The 12,132-nt window shown below is 36.6% G+C and overlaps 1 protein-coding gene across 1 annotated transcript in view; it reads left to right on the plus strand.

Annotated features, from left to right (window-relative positions):
- The first annotated feature begins 2,612 nt into the window (after positions 1-2,612).
- Positions 2,613-12,132, plus strand: part of LOC109412033 (eukaryotic translation initiation factor 4 gamma 2) — a 69,618-nt gene continuing 60,098 nt past the window's right edge. Inside the window, exon 1 of the mRNA XM_019685676.3 lies at positions 2,613-2,997. The gene's annotated coding sequence lies outside the window, so the exon portion shown is untranslated. The remainder of the gene's footprint in view (positions 2,998-12,132) is intronic.

A 12,132-nucleotide genomic window follows, 5' to 3' on the forward strand; every position in this document is an offset into this window, starting at 1 on the left:
AAAAAATAATGCACTAACTTTGGCGTTCGATTAGAATAGGTCGAATCTACATAGGAATCACAGCAAACTTAGGACCTATTCAAATTGAACGCCAGAACTTCCCATTTCTTGAGCGATTTTATTTGAGGTGCATAGCATATGCGACAACAAACGGCAGGCAATCCGGTCTGAAATTCAATGGAGAAATGAAGGTCACTGAAATACAATCTACAGCTCTGTGAAAAGTCATTGGTTGCAAAAGCAGTTGCACCCTTTTGAAATGTTGGTGCCGAATAAGGTATTGTGCATGAAAAACGCTGATTTCATATGATGCCAGTATACACAGGGTCAACTATTTTACTGAAAAGTAGCCAATGCTCAAACATCTTGTTTGACTCGATCGAATTTTCATTAGTGTCTGAACAGGTGTTTTTTCTTGAGTTCATTCCCTAAGAGATATTTGATCCCATGTACACCGTGTCCAATAAGTTCTCATACAAAATCAAATTGAATTCATTTCTCATCTGTAATTAGGATTTTCAAAGCAAGATTATTTATTGAAAGGCCAACTAACATTGATCAAATACAGCATATGTTTTGGAATTAATTGTCCTTTTTATCCTTCTCTGCTGATCGCTTATGTGTCGTAAGTCGATTTCAGCTGGCACGCACGCCGTTACATTGGTATTTCGTCTTATTTAACAGGTAAAGGTTTTAAGTTGAAACAAATTAGGTTCCTGTCCTCACCATTGCTAGTAGCAACTATGGCCAGAAGAGAAAAAAAATATAACATTCTGTATTGGTGAAGTACGACGCCGTTTTATGTTGTACAAAATAAAACGTAATTAAACAAAAATGTCCATTTACCTGTTTTTATGATTTTTTTTTGTATAAAGAAGCATGACTGCATATTATCTTGTTGATTTGCATTATTCCCACTTCTAAAATATGCTTGTGTTCCTATTGTGGTAAATTTTGTTCAAAATTTACGTTTTATGATGTTTATCTTTAATATAACGGTCATTTTCAAGGAAATCAGCCAAAGTTGAGCTTACTTGGAAATTTCTTACCATATCATCACAAAAATTGCTTAAATTTAACCTTAGTACCGTCCCTACACAGTTATGGATCACACACAGTTACGGATCACTTTGATGTTTAAAGTCGAATATCTTGCTCAAAACATATATTTCGGCACGAAATTCATTTTTGTAGCATGATCCAATTTGTTTTCTGAGATAAAAAGTCATTTACAAGAGTTCAATCTGAAAATAAAATGTATTTTAATTCAACGACAGTGTTGTCCTCTCACATCTGCCAGTAAACAGCCGAATTCCACAAGAAGCTACTCCTGCAGCGGTAAGCACTAAAAGTGTCGAAATCCATCAATTTTGATATAAAAATCGCTCGTACACGTTGGATAAGATATGTATGTATCTATTTAGAGAAGTATTGTTTCATTCTGGGATTCAAAAACTAAAACAATGTGACTTTCAACAGTGATCCATAATGTGACCCAAAAACTGATCGTTTGACGCTATTATGGATCACTTTAAACAAATATAGATTTTTGTTCCACTCAACGCTCTTGATACAATTATCTTACCTTAAAGTATCAAAAGTATCATTAAAATACATGTAACCTTGAAAACCAGGTGTCTTAAAACACAGAGTTATAATAATAACACTTAAAATGGAAAGCATCACTGAACCCTAGTGGCGCACCTCTATCGAAGTAAACGGATTCGGGACTTTTCATTGTTTTCTCTTTATTCCTGTTGTAAAATCGGGTACCCCATCAATAAAATAATGAATACACTGCGTAGTTTAGCCTTACAAACGCAAACTAATTATTAAAGTTGGAATTTTGAGTAATTTTGCACTGATCCATAATATGGCAAAAATTGATCCATAATATGTGGGACTCCGTGAAGCTGATCCATAATAGGGCATTTTGTAAACAGTGAAATATTCCTTTTTACGCGGAAATGACTTTCGATTATACTTCAAATGGATCGGTAATGAAAAGTTCGAATCAAAACATAGCCAACGGTGCTTTCAAAGTCGTAGTTTTTGTTTTCCTTTATTTTTAATTGAATTCTGAAGGTCAAAAATACCACTAAGTGATCCATGACTGTGTACCCACGGTATATCCATTTGGTACAATACTGAGGTTAAAAACTCAAAATTTAACCTTATGGACTCTATTTAGCTAGCGTAGAATGAAAAACTTTTCGAACATTTTTCTTGCGTGCCGGAGCAAACGGATTTCAGAAAGCAGATGTGTACTACTAGGCTTCTAAAAACAAACAAAAAATATCGTTATTCTAAACCGTATGCTTTATTGAATCAGTATTATGTGGCCCTTCAATACATGCATTCACTTTAAAAATATGAATAACAGATGTGAAATAAAATTAAAATTTCCATTTTTTTTTGTATGAGAACTTTTAGACACGGTGTACTTGTAACCAAAGAATTGTAAAGCATAAAGTTCAGCTGGCAACCTTTTTGGTTGTCGTAACATATACAACCGAGCATAAAAACACCAGAAGCATAACCCATTCATACACATATAGGCCTATCAAAGAAGAAACCTAAACTCGCGAGAGTGTTGTAGCTCAGAGCGAGCTGAAAGCATTTTTGCCTTTGCCATCCGTGCCGTCGTCTTCGTCCGCTTAGAGTGTATCTGTCCGACACACGGGAAAGAAGTCTACAATCGCGAAAGTTATACGCGCGTGAGAAAGCTGGGAAAAATTTGCCAACTTGAGAGGCAGGCAGTGGTACCTAGAGGTACACCCTATTGCCACAGTGTTTTCACTCTTATTTCCGTTTAAGTTTTCGGATTACCTATCCGAATAGGCGTGACGGTGATCGGAGAAATTCCGTTTGGTGGTGATTGTACATCGTTAGCTGGAATCGACGGAACGTCCAATCCAAAGGAATCTTGACGGTCGGTCTGCTGGGCCCCTAGAACGTTGTGCAACTGCGCTACTACTTCAAGGCACAGCGAAAGAGGTGAGTCGGAAGTGAAATGAATGATGGCTGACCATCGCCGGAATAACTGGGCTAGGTTGAATCACGGATTTTGAAACCAGAATCCGTGTTGTTGATTGATCTTGAAACCTTTAATAGGACCATATTTGTCGAAGAATGCTCAATCAACTATTAATTGCGATGTAGGAATGGAATCTCAACTTCCAAATGTGGGCCACTCAATTGATGCTTCCAAGCAAAAGGGACGAACATCTCAGCAAATCGATCGATAAAATGGTGTACACACAAACGTTCTCTTACATTTTGATGTGGGACGACCGACCACACACTCCCTTGCCTCTCGCATGGGATTGAGTAGTGTCCCACCCGCCTTGGCCAACAGTCATCCGCACCAGCATGCTGTGTTAGGGTGGGGATTATTTTTGCAAAATCTGGCTTGGATATGATTTGGAAACGGTATTTTTTTCGTGACGTTAGTTATAGATATTCTCACAGTTCGGCCACAGACAAACAGACGTAACATCTAGAACATTTTTTGTGAAAATCCATCGTCCACTTCAAACTACCATCAACTGGTGGAAATGTTTCACGAAACACTGTGTTGTGCAATATCGTCATCAGAAGGCGCTAGTGTGAAACGTCAAACGTAAAGAAAAACGATGCGCGTGCCTCTAGTTGTGAAAGCCACAACTACGAAGATTTAAAAATGATCGTTAAAAGCGTGGTCTAGGGAAATTTTGTAAGTGTTACGTCTGTTTGTCTGTGGTTCGGCGTTGTCCATGAACTACGTAAACTCATTTTTGGCCGTCTCGGAACCGGTGCCTTCCCCTTCGAGGCTTTTATTCATACAAAATGTGTTTTGTGCTTTGTTTTTCTCACGAATTATTTCCTGTATTTTAACTTATGCTTAGGTATGTTAAGTTGAAGATCAATAGTGAAAAAAAGGCGCCGTTCATAAAACACGTAACTCATTTTAAAGTATCTCAAAACCCTTTCCCCTCATATATCTTGGTCCATACAAACATTTCAACATTTGCAAGGAGCGTAGAATTAGATCTAATGAACCTCTCTCTTCTTAAAAAGTCTACGTGGTTTATGAACGGCCCCAAATGAGAATAATCATACTAAAAACGAAATTTTTCCAAATATCTGGAAACCAATAAAAATATCGCAAATTTAACGCCTCTTTATTAGTTATAGAATCATCAATTCACTCTAAAAATAAACAAATGTAGGACTTACAACAAAAATGGCACCCACCCTAATGCAGAGTGTCCATTTTTTTCTTTCTATACTTTCTGATTTCTCCGCACTCATCGTAGTGACGGCCGTCGTCTGTCGGTCGCCTCCTTCAATCCCCGTGTAGGTACGGGAATCGATGTGGAGCGAGTTGGCCGTGGAACTGTCAAACTCTGCGGGATGTTTCCTGATGTAGTGGTAATCGTGGACGGTGTGGTTATGTTTCCGCGAGTTGGTCATCCGTATGGTGTGGTGGTCCATTGCGTTCATATATCGTCGATAGGTATGTGTGACATACAAATACCAACACTGCTGGCTGTCGTAATACATACACATGCAGAGTACCTGTTTTCGGTTGTAAAGTGTTTCCAATTGAACCCGATCAGTCTATATGTGGTTACATTGGAACATTTGGGTTTATATTTAACTGATCGATTGATGAACTGGCGAGACTGTAACGGAAATGGTCAATTAAAGTTATTACAATGGAAAACTTCGAAGTACTGTGGTGGTCAGATGGCATCAACATTGTACTTTGAAGTTTGTGATTGTTTTTCCAGTTGTAACGGTAACCAAATTCTCTCACTTTTTTTAAACTATTAATCGTGAGGTCATGATTGAGAAAAAAAAATGATCTAGATGCATCATGCATATTACTAAATCATAGTCAGAAGAATGTGCATCGATGTTCGAGGATTTGGGAACGTCTGGAGCTGAGCTGAGGGATTAAATACAAGATTCTATTTAACCCCTTGCTATAACAAATCAGCCTAAAAATGTCGTAAAGTCTCTTACAAATACAATATATTGAATTGTTACATTACAATACATTTTATTGTAGATACCATACAGAATACAATATAAAAACAATATTACGTATGAATATGCACCATAAAATGTATTGTAAATAAATGAACATTTTACAATACAATGTACAGATTGTTAAGTATCGTAACAATACAAAAACTATTGTTTTGTCAAACAAATCTAAAACGCAAACCATACATTTTTTTGTTTGGATATTGTTTGAACTATTCATACAATAGAAGGTATTGTTGTATAACCATACAATAACAATATAATGAATTGTTGGCAATACAATGTATGGTAGTATTATTTTCTTCGAATGAGTGTAATCAGTTTCATACCTTTTAATTCAGCCCTATTTTGCTTATCCTTTGACAGATACGCTTATTCCGACTACCACTTGTAATCTTCCTCAGTGTCAGTTATCCAGTTATCCAGAGTTATCCAGAGTGGATAACTGACACTGAGGGAGATACGCGTATCTGTTACAGGACAAGCAAAATAGGGCGGAATTAATAGGTTCGAAACTGGTTACACTCATTCGAAGAGGGTATTCTGCTAAGAGGGTTCGAAAAGTCGGTACAAGATGTAGTATTATTGTTATGTATTGTATTTGTATTGGAATTTTTTTCGGGTAGTATTACCAGCGGCATCATGATCGCGGTTTTTTCCGCAGTCAAGTTCGCAGATTGCGAACAATCCTCTGTACTCAATTACGTAATTTTTGTTTAGCCCTTTATTGTCAGATTGGTGTAACATGCTAAATATATTTTACACAACAGGTATTTTACAAGGAAAATAATACACGATAATCAATATTATTGGGTATCGACCCTGATAAAAATTCCAATAAAATCACCATAAACTACCATTGAATAATGATAAATTTTACTGTTCAACAACAAATTATATTGTGTACGTATATACCTTCTGAAAATACTGTATTGGAACTACAATACATGCACAATAAAATCAATGGCACTAGAGATTTCAATAATAAAGACACCATAAATTGAATGATAGTTGTCTTGAATTTGCTTCAGAAAATTTGATTTTTTTATGGTAAAGATACTTAACAACCCCCATTTTCTATTGTAAAAGTGACATTTACAATACATGCTATGGTGGAAAACCATAGGGTCTGTTGTTACTCTATCGTTTTAAACAATTGAATTAATGGTAAATACCATTCAGTTCAGCGTGTTGTAACAATAGAGTAAAGTGGGGCAAAAGTTCGAGTGGGGCAAGAGTTTCTTTTGAAGTTTTTAAGCTCAATTCAAATTATTTCTTTCGGGTGCCAAAGTTGTTCGAAACCTTTTTGAAAAAGAGTCTTTCACTCCAAAAATTATGAAAATTGATCAATATTTCGAAAAGTTATGACAAAATGTTGGTTTTTGATCAAAAAATTGTAATATGTGATGGTCCTTCCAACGCATGGAATGGAATTGTAATGAAATCGAATTCGATATTTTATTTTGGGGCGTAACTAGGTATATTTTGAAGATGATTTAGCATGTATAACTTTCTGCAAAAAAGATTTGGAAATCATATTTTACACATAGTGGGGCAAAAGTTCGAATTGTGGGGCAAGAGTTCGAGTCATGCAGCAACTTTAGGTAAAAACCTAAATTTATGCAAAATGTACATATTATCTCTAAAAATGATGGAATTAGTGAGAAAATTCGATCAACGTTGAAAAAAAAAGTTGTTTCATCAGAATTTGGCGGAAAACTACTAATTTTTGGTGTAGTAAATTTAACCCTGATATGGGTAAAATCCAGATCGAACTTTAAAGTGTATTTCAGTTCCAACATAAAATATTAATTGGTTTTAAGTATTCCGATTACCAAAGTGTCGAAATAGTGTGCAATGGTTAGCGAAATTCCACAAACACTAGATTCGAACTTTTGCGCCAGTGATGGGGCAAGAGTTCGAATTAGACACACACATACAAACAGTTTTGTAACTCAAAATTGAAAAGACATTTGGCGTAACTTTGTTCAGCAAATTTTTAGCTCATGGATGGTAGAATCTCCACACGGTATTCATTTATTTTTATCTGCTTCGATTGCTTGAAAAAAGTTGAATTTTCAACTAAGGTCGAACTTTTGCCCCACCTTACTCTACATTCTGTTGTATCTCTATGATTTGTTTTTTTATCAGGGGGACTGGACACACAAAATTTAATGGTTTTCTTTGGTACATCGAGGTCTTGAAATTAGTCTATGGTACTGCTCTTCAATACATTATACAGTAAACGTTCGGTCGGTGCAAGCGGTTTAACTGGAATGCTTTTTAACTGCAAGTCCGGTAAGTACAATAAATTTGCAGTTATCGCACCTCTATCCGTCAAAACGGTGCTCAAAGTTAGCCCAAATACAGGGGAATGGCACTTCCTTTGCTATTCGGAAAAATCCGCATTTATCCGTTGCTAACCGTCGTTATGCGCGTCTAACTGCTGCTCAGTTAGCAGCGATTAGCGACGGTTAGGAACGGATAAATGCGGAAATTCCGGTTAGAAAAGGATATGTCATTCCCCTTGCCCAAATGAACAGTCGAATGAATTTTACGGTCATTTAACGTCAATTGGTGGGTTGTTGACGCCTGTCTGCCGTTGCAGTTATCGAATTTTGTTCGCTAAGTGAAACGTAAACATGTTGCAGTTTTCGAACGTCTACTGTATAAAGTATGCAAGGCTACCCAGATAACCAAAAAGCAGTTGAAATGCGCCTCTACAGCAGATCATTTAATGAAAATTAGTCATATATGCGGCTTAAATGGAGGTTTTGGCCCAAAATACGTCTGATTGAATACTTATCCCTTAGACTACCCAGGGTGTCTACTACCTGGAAAACCGGGAATCCTCAGGGAATTTCATTTACCAGGGAAAAACCTGGAATACTCAGGGAATATCGTTTTGCTGTTTTATGAACAATGTCGTATGAATAAAAAGTAGCGTATTTTATTACTTGTAGATCTTACACTGTCGATTATGTAGTGGTAGTGTGTCCATCTAGAAAATCGGCTACAACGGTTTTAAGAGAAATTCCGTCATGGTTTCTTTCTGGAAGTTCTTTGGAAATACCTCTTGAAATTCCTCCCAGTGTTTTTTTTTTCAAGATTTCTTCAGTATTTTTCACGCCATTTGTCTTGCTTGGTATTCCTTTTTGAAATCTTGCCGGAGATTCTTCCGGATTTCTAGCAGCATTTTTCCACGATTTGAACATTTCTTTCCGGAATTCTTCCCTTGATAATTTTTATATCTCCATACTGAATTTCTGTTAGAGTTTCTCTTGGGATTTCTCTTGAAGGAGTTATTCCTGGGATTTCTACTAAAGCTCCTTCAAGGGTTTTGAGGAGGTTTTCACTATTTTTAGACGGAATTTCTTCCGAAGTTTGAAGGAATTCCTTCCTGTGATTTCTTCAAAAAATTTCCGATAGCCTTCTTCTAGAGTTTCTCCTTGGATGTCTGCAGCAGTTCCAGTTGGTATATTTCCCAAAGGTTCTCGCGGCATTTCTTTTGAGATTTCTCTCGGAGTTTTTCCCGGGACTTCTCTTAGAAGATTCCTTCCGGTGTTGATCCTGGGATGTCTCTCAGAATTTATATAGAATTTATCCTGGACTTTCTCTTAAGATTTTTCGGAGAGTCCTCTAGAATGTCTGCAGGAGCTACTGCTGGTATTTCTCATGGAGTTCATCCTGTGTTTTTGATTCGGATATTTTCAAGACTAATTTCTTGCAGTGATCCACCAGAGCTTATTTCTCGGCGTATTGCCAAAGCTCCCGAAGAATATCCCAGAAGAAGAATCCCTAGAATATTCCGAGACTCTGGAAGCTCCTTTTGGGATTTCTTTAAAAATTGCTCCCGGAGAGTTCACTCCGGGGCACTCTGCTAGACGCTGGATATGAATTCAAAGGAGGAATTCTGGAAAGATTCAAAGGAGGAATCATGGGTAGAGTTTCGAAATCTCTGCATAACTATACCTCCAGCACAGAGTACAAAAAACAAAGTTTATATTCAAAACTGTTCATGAAATTTAACGGTCATATAGGGTAGTGGACGTACAGGGGATGGCCAAAATGTTTGGGATAGGCAACTATTTTTCTCCCACAAAAAAATTCAACATGCTGTAACTTTTCATAGAGTGCATCAAAAAATCTCAAATTTTGACTGTTTGTCAATCTATTATGTGTGCATCATTGGTACAAATTTGGGCTCGATTGATTAATTTTTCGCGAAGTTAGAACCGTTCGCGTAAAACACTATTTTTTAGACAACTCATTTTTGAGCTGTCATAACTCGGAAACCAGTGAACCAAATTGAATGATTTTTTTACCGTTTATCAACAATATATTGAGTCTCAATACGACGTTATAAAATGTAATATTTTCTCATGGCGAATTAAGATATATTGGGCTGAAATTTTGACCCATATAGAGGAAAATAAGTAAAATTAACAATACCACACAAAAATTATTAAATGTGTTTTTCCTTCAATCTAAATAGGCTCTAATATATCTGATTAGAGATAATTTGAGAACAGAAGTGGAAAATCTTTGGATATCAACACTAAAATTTGTTCACATTAATGTAAAAAAATTACATTTTTTCGAGAAAAGTCCAAAAAGTGTCAATCCATGATAACTTTTTTCAACGTTTAAAAAGTATCTATGTTTTAATAGTTTGTGAAGCATTTACATATTGTTAGTGTACGTTCAAAATTTCATTCAATTCGGTTTACTGGTTTCCGAGATATGACAGCTCAAAAATGCGTTGTCTAAAAAAAGGTGTTTTACCCGAACGGTTCTAACTTTGCGAAATATTAATCAATCAAGCCCAAATTTGTACCAATGATGCACATATAATAGGTTGACAAACAGTCAAAATTTGAGATTTTTTGATGCGCTCTATGAAAAGTTATAGCATGCTGAACTTTTTTGTGAGAGAAAAAAAAGTTGCCTATCCCAAACATTTTGGCCATCCCCTGTATATTGGTCCACCTTGGGAATTGTGTTACATTTATCATATAATTTCTACAAAATCTTGACGAAGGATTATTGGAAGTTCTAATAATAATTTGCCAAGATTTTGTAGAGATTATATGATAAATGTAGCTAATAAATTCTCAAGGTGGGCAAAAATACCTGCCCCGGGCCAAAATACGTCTACTACCCTAGTCTGTGGAAGTACTGATTGAACTGCTGAATGTCTCCTATAGTTTCCCCAGAAGATCTTCGCGGGGTTTTTTCCAGAGTTGCTATAGGAATTATTCCTGGAACCTCTACTACAGAGGGTTTTATAGGAATTTTACGCAAATCTACAGTATTTCCTCTCGGGATTTCTTCCGAAGTTTGTCCTGTAATGTCTTCAAGAAATTTTCGTGAACTTGTTTCCAGAGTTTCTCCCTGGATTTCTACAGGTGTTTTAGCTAGGATATTTCCTAAAGGTTCACGCGGGGTTTCTTTTGAAGCTTCTCCTGAGATTTCTCATGGAGTTCTTCCGGAACTTATCTCTTTTATTTGCCACCGGTTTATGCCGGTTTATATTTTTTTTTCTGGAATGCTTTCTGAGATATATTTAGGAATTGTTTTTTTTTTTTTCAAAGATTTTTCCTGGTTTTCTGCGTAATTTTTTATCGAATTTCTTGCAGAGAACCACCTGCTATTTTTTGCTGGTTTTCTATGGATTATTCTCAAAGTTTTTCCAAAAATCCCTACCAGAACATGTCTCAAGATTCTTGATACTAGTTCTGGGATCTGCTCTTAGAGTTCTCGCAGGAATTCTCCAATGAGTTTTTCTCGAAATGTCTCCGGAGATAACTTAGGAAACTCCTTGTACAAAAATTCCGGAGATATATCGGAAGGATTGCAGGTGAATTCTTGCGAGAAACTCTGCAGAGACACTGGGAAACTCCTGAAGAATTTCACAAGAAGTCCTGAGGCATTCCCTAGGAACTCGTAGAGGTATTCATGGAGAACATCACGATGAACTTCTGAGGGACTCCTTGAGGAATTTCCGAGGAACGCCTGGAGGTATTCTTGGGAATTTCCATGAAGATCATTTGTATGTCAGTGGATGCACAAGTAACACAAAGAAATACTTAAAATAATATGAGATACAAAAATAGAGCTTGTAGAGCTTTATGGTCTTAATTCCACAATAGTTTGGATGACCTAGATCATCAAGTGAAGCTAAGTTATCAGACTTGCACTCCGAGACTATAAGAGCAGCGTAGATTATATTCCGCATTCGCTACAATAAAAATATCCTAAGATTTATAGATATTGCGACCCATACTTTAAAATACATTAGGTCCATTTGTATGCCAGTGGGCACCCAAATAGCAATAACTAGAGTTACTCATAATATAATGAAATGCATCAGACACAATCGTGAAAGAATTACGCCGATAAAGTGAAGAAAAACAAGAGTAGAGCCTGCAGATCTTGAAGGTCCTAGCTCCAGAATAGTTTGGAAAGCCTGGAATATCCCATGAATGTACTGAATGCATTATAGCTGTGCACTGCGGTTCCATTAGCAGCATAGACTACATTCCACGATTTTTTTTACAATTAAAACATGATACAGTATGTAGATATCGTTACCCAAACTTCAAAGTATATTGGAGGCCATTTGTATTTCACGGAATGTCTAGCTACCACAATATAAAGTTGCTCATAGCATTGCGAGGTCTAATGGACATTAACGTAACTAAATTTCTTGAACAGACTGAACACAAACGATGGTATATGTTGTATATCTAAGAAAATAAACTCCAGAGTAGTTTGGATGACCTAGAACACCCAGTTCATGTACCAGGAATTTTCTAGGGGTGCTTTGAGGCTTTTTGAGTACCGCAGACTATGTTCTGTAATTATTCATCGTGTATAAAATTTTGTTGAGAATGTTGGATTTGTATCATAAATTTCGGAGTACTTTGGAGGCCTTAGAATAGCGCTGGGATCAAAACTTCACCAGACTATGATGGATAGTAATACAGTGCATGTCAAGGATCAGTGAAAACGAGCATTTGAGCAAAAACATGTAGAATTTATAAAAAAAAATACTAAAAAGCTACGTGTTTTCGGCTCCCAACAAAAGGGGGAGGG

This window comes from Aedes albopictus, unplaced genomic scaffold (assembly GCF_035046485.1).
Source record: "Aedes albopictus strain Foshan unplaced genomic scaffold, AalbF5 HiC_scaffold_95, whole genome shotgun sequence".
In the NCBI taxonomy this organism is placed as follows: Eukaryota; Metazoa; Arthropoda; class Insecta; order Diptera; family Culicidae; genus Aedes; species Aedes albopictus.